The sequence below is a fragment of the Natator depressus genome, chromosome 28, assembly GCF_965152275.1.
Source record: "Natator depressus isolate rNatDep1 chromosome 28, rNatDep2.hap1, whole genome shotgun sequence".
In the NCBI taxonomy this organism is placed as follows: Eukaryota; Metazoa; Chordata; order Testudines; family Cheloniidae; genus Natator; species Natator depressus.
In genome coordinates this window covers 7,924,093-7,929,092 of record NC_134261.1, presented here as the reverse complement: position 1 = coordinate 7,929,092, position 5,000 = coordinate 7,924,093, and the positions used below count along the sequence as shown (strand labels likewise).

The window sequence follows — 5,000 nt, the reverse complement described above, 5'->3', positions numbered from 1 at the left end:
CTGGTGGCCGGACGGGAATTAAGCCCGGAGCCCGGGGCAGGGCGACCCCGGACGGACGGGGGTATGCCGGCCCCTGCCCGCGGGGGCAGGCTCCGGGTTGACCTGGTGGCCGGAGGAGAATTAAGCCCGGAGCCCGGGGCAGGGCGACCCCGGACGGACGGGGGTCCGCCTGGCCCCTGCCCGCGGGGGCAGGCTCCGGGTTGACCTGGTGGCCGGAGGAGAATTAAGCCCGGAGCCCGGGGCAGGGCGACCCCGGACGGACGGGGCTCCGCCGGCCCCTGCCCGCGGGGGCAGGCTCCGGGTTGACCTGGTGGCCGGACGGGAATTAAGCCCGGAGCCCGGGGCAGGGCGACCCCGGACGGACGGGGCTCCGCCGGCCCCTGCCCGCGGGGGCAGGCTCCGGGTTGACCTGGTGGCCGGAGGAGAATTAAGCCCGGAGCCCGGGGCAGGGCGACCCCGGACGGACGGGGGTCCGCCTGGCCCCTGCCCGCGGGGGCAGGCTCCGGGTTGACCTGGTGGCCGGAGGAGAATTAAGCCCGGAGCCCGGGGCAGGGCGACCCCGGACAGACGGGGGTCCGCCTGGCCCCTGCCCGCGGGGGCAGGCTCCGGGTTGACCTGGTGGCCGGACGGGAATTAAGCCCGGAGCCCGGGGCAGGGCGACCCCGGACGGACGGGGCTCCGCCGGCCCCTGCCCGCGGGGGCTGGCTCCGGGTTGACCTGGTGGCCGCTCGGGACTTAAGCCCGGAGCCCGGGGCAGGGCGACCCCGGACGGACGGGGCTCCGCCTGGCCCCTGCCCGCGGGGGCAGGCTCCGGGTTGACCTGGTGGCCGGACGGGGAATAAGCCCGGAGCCCGGGGCAGGGCGACCCCGGACGGACGGGGGTCCGCCGGCCCCTGCCCGCGGGGGCAGGCTCCGGGTTGACCTGGTGGCCGCTCGGGACTTAAGCCCGGAGCCCGGGGCAGGGCGACCCCGGACGGACGGGGGTATGCCGGCCCCTGCCCGCGGGGGCAGGCTCCGGGTTGACCTGGTGGCCGGTTTGCTTTCGGGCCACCAGGTCAACCCGCTGCCTGTATGGGGTTGACCTGGTGGCCGCTTTCCTTCCCGGCCACCAGGTCAACCCGCTGAATGTATGGGGTTGACCTGCTGGCCGCTTTCCTTCCCGGCCACCAGGTCAACCCGCTGAATGTATGGGGTTGACCTGCTGGCCGCTTTTCTTCCCGGCCACCAGGTCAACCCGCTGAATGTATGGGGTTGACCTGCTGGCCGCTTTCCTTCCCGGCCACCAGGTCAACCCGCTGAATGTATGGGGTTGACCTGCTGGCCGCTTTCCTTCCCGGCCACCAGGTCAACCCGCTGAATGTATGGGGTTGACCTGCTGGCCGCTTTTCTTCCCGGCCACCAGGTCAACCCGCTGAATGTATGGGGTTGACCTGCTGGCCGCTTTCCTTCCCGGCCACCAGGTCAACCCGCTGAATGTATGGGGTTGACCTGCTGGCCGCTTTCCTTCCCGGCCACCAGGTCAACCCGCTGAATGTATGGGGTTGACCTGCTGGCCGCTTTCCTTCCCGGCCACCAGGTCAACCCGCTGAATGTATGGGGTTGACCTGCTGGCCGCTTTCCTTCCCGGCCACCAGGTCAACCCGCTGAATGTATGGGGTTGACCTGCTGGCCGCTTTCCTTCCCGGCCACCAGGTCAACCCGCTGAATGTATGGGGTTGACCTGCTGGCCGCTTTCCTTCCCGGCCACCAGGTCAACCCGCTGAATGTATGGGGTTGACCTGCTGGCCGCTTTCCTTCCCGGCCACCAGGTCAACCCGCTGAAAGTATGGGGTTGACCTGGTGGCCGCTTTCCTTCCCGGCCACCAGGTCAACCCGCTGAAAGTATGGGGTTGACCTGGTGGCCGCTTTCCTTCCCGGCCACCAGGTCAACCCGCTGCCGGCATGGGGTTGACCTGCTGGCCGCAGAGGGGCAGGCTCCGGGTTGACCTGGTGGCCGGACGGGGATTAAGCCCCGGCTCGGAGCAGGGCAAGCCCGGGCGGAGGGGGGTCCGCTTGGCCCCTGCCCGCGGGGGCAGGCTCCGGGTTGACCTGGTGGCCGGTTTGCTTTCGGGCCACCAGGTCAACCCGCTGAATGTATGGGGTTGACCTGCTGGCCGCTTTCCTTCCCGGCCACCAGGTCAACCCGCTGAATGTATGGGGTTGACCTGCTGGCCGCTTTCCTTCCCGGCCACCAGGTCAACCCGCTGAATGTATGGGGTTGACCTGCTGGCCGCTTTCCTTCCCGGCCACCAGGTCAACCCGCTGAATGTATGGGGTTGACCTGCTGGCCGCTTTCCTTCCCGGCCACCAGGTCAACCCGCTGAATGTATGGGGTTGACCTGCTGGCCGCTTTCCTTCCCGGCCACCAGGTCAACCCGCTGAAAGTATGGGGTTGACCTGCTGGCCGCTTTCCTTCCCGTCCACCAGGTCAACCCGCTGAATGTATGGGGTTGACCTGCTGGCCGCTCTGCTTCCCGGCCACCAGGTCAACCCCCTGCCGGTATGGGGTTGACCTGCTGGCCGCAGAGGGGCAGGCTCCGGGTTGACCTGGTGGCCGGCAGGGACTTCAGCCCCAGGGCCCCTGGCAGGGCGACCCTGCCCTTGTTCCCCAGAAAAGGAGAGAGCTGGCTCGCAGCGGGAAAAGCTGCCTACGGCACCTGGGATTCCCAGGCGGTCACCCATCCAAGTACTAGCCAGGCCCGGGACGGTTTACCTTCCGAGATCGGACGGGATCGGGGGCCTTCCGTCCGGTATGGCCGTAGGCACTCGGCTCCGGTCCGCCTCGTCCCCTTTCCCTTACTGACTCCCCTGCCTCGGGTGGGCCCGATCCTTTTTTCCGTTTTTTTTTTTCGCTCCGGAGGCTTCATGAGCCCCCCCCCAACACCCCTTTGGGGGTCGGTGAAAATTTTTTTTTCAGACTTCCAGGGGCCCGATCCTGGCCGCGGGCACCCGGCTCCGGGCACCCGGCTCCGGGCCGCCTCGTCCCCTTTCCCTTACTGACTCCGCTGCCTCGGGTGGGCCCGATCCTTTTTTCCGTTTTTTTTTTTCCGCTCCGGAGGCTTCGTGAGCCCCCCCCAACACCACTTTGGGGGTCGGTGAAAAAATTTTTTTCAGACTTCCAGGGGCCCGATCCTGGCCGCGGGCACCCGGCTCCGGGCACCCGGCTCCGGGCCGCCTCGTCCCCTTTCCCTTACTGACTCCCCTGCCTCGGGTGGGCCCGATCCTTTTTTCCGTTTTTTTTTTTTTTCGCTCCGGAGGCTTTATGAGCCCCCCCCAATACCACTTTGGGGGTCGGTGAAAAAAATTTTTCAGACTTCCAGGGGCCCGATCCTGGCCGCCGGCACCCGGCTCCGGGCACCCGGCTCCGGGCCGCCTCGTCCCCTTTCCCTTACTGACTCCCCTGCCTCGGGTGGGCCCGATCCTTTTTTCCGTTTTTTTTTTTTTCGCTCCGGAGGCTTTATGAGGCCCCCCCTAACCGTTTTTGGGGTCGGTGAAAATTTTTAGTCAGACTTCCAGGGGCCCGATCCTGGCCGCGGCTTCGCAGGCTGGCCTGGGGGGGGGGGCATCTCTAGCTCCGGCCGCGGACGGCGAGACGCTCGGCCACCAGGTCAGCCCGGAGGAAAAGGCTGAAAAAAATGTCTAAGTCCCCCCGGGACACCAGGTCAACCCGGAGGAAAAGGCTGAAAAAAATGTCTAAGTCCCCCCGGGACACCAGGTCAACCCGGAGGAAAAGGCTGAAAAAAAGTCTAAGTCCCCCCGGGACACCAGGTCAACCCGGAGGAAAAGGCTGAAAAAAATGTCTAAGTCCCCCCGGGACACCAGGTCAACCCGGAGGAAAAGGCTGAAAAAAAGTCTAAGTCCCCCCGGGACACCAGGTCAACCCGGAGGAAAAGGCTGAAAAAAAGTCTAAGTCCCCCCGGGACACCAGGTCAACCCGGAGGAAAAGGCTGAAAAAAAGTCTAAGTCCCCCCGGGACACCAGGTCAACCCGGAGGAAAAGGCTGAAAAAAAGTCTAAGTCCCCCCGGGACACCAGGTCAACCCGGAGGAAAAGGCTGAAAAAAATGTCTAAGTCCCCCCGGGACACCAGGTCAACCCGGAGGAAAAGGCTGAAAAAAAGTCTAAGTCCCCCCGGGACACCAGGTCAACCCGGAGGAAAAGGCTGAAAAAAAGTCTAAGTCCCCCCGGGACACCAGGTCAACCCGGAGGAAAAGGCTGAAAAAATGTCTAAGTCCCCCCGGGACACCAGGTCAACCCGGAGGAAAAGGCTGAAAAAAATGTCTAAGTCCCCCCGGGACACCAGGTCAACCCCGAGGAAAAGGCTGAAAAAATGTCTAAGTCCCTGCTCGGCCATCAGGTCAACCCCATTCAAAGTGACGGGTTGACCTGATGGCCGGCAGTCTCACGGAAGTCCGGATGGGGTCGCCAAAAGTGCCCTCGGCCGACCGAGAGAACCAGGAGGTCGGATAGGATTTCAGATTGGTCCCCCTAAATTGGCGGTTGGATTTTTCGACTAGTTCATTTTGACGGGTGCGAGGAGATTTCTGAGAACAGGTTTTTCGGAACCTGTGAGAACCAGAGATGAGCCTCGGGGACCAATCTGCGCGTTGTACCCGATCTTGTGAGGGGGGACAGGGGCACGTTGGCAGGTGGGGCGGCCCCCGGCCCCCCCGAGCCCCCCCTTTTCCGGCTCTTTTCCTCCGGGGACCCCGTCGTCCCCTCGCACCCCCGGTGCAGGCCCGGTGGCCGGGATGCGAACTCCGACTGTCGGCGCCCCCCGGAGGGAGGGGGGGCCCGCTCCTCTCTCGCCTTCCGATCGATGTGGCGCTCACGTTCGCGACGGGAAGGGTCCTTCGCGGGCCGGCGCCCCCGACCGCAGGGGGCGTCTGGCGTTCAGGCGGATCGGGTCCCTCTTCCTCTTCGCGTCCCCGGATCCTGGGGCCGATTGGGACTTTCCTCCTTT

General features: G+C 65.5%; 1 non-coding gene across 1 annotated transcript; it reads right to left on the bottom strand.

Annotated features, from left to right (window-relative positions):
* Positions 1–2,684: 2,684 nt before the first annotated feature.
* On the bottom strand, positions 2,685–2,803 carry LOC141979504 (5S ribosomal RNA). The gene has a single exon (XR_012636915.1). It is a non-coding gene; the product is annotated as a 5S ribosomal RNA (ribosomal RNA).
* Positions 2,804–5,000: the final 2,197 nt, after the last annotated feature.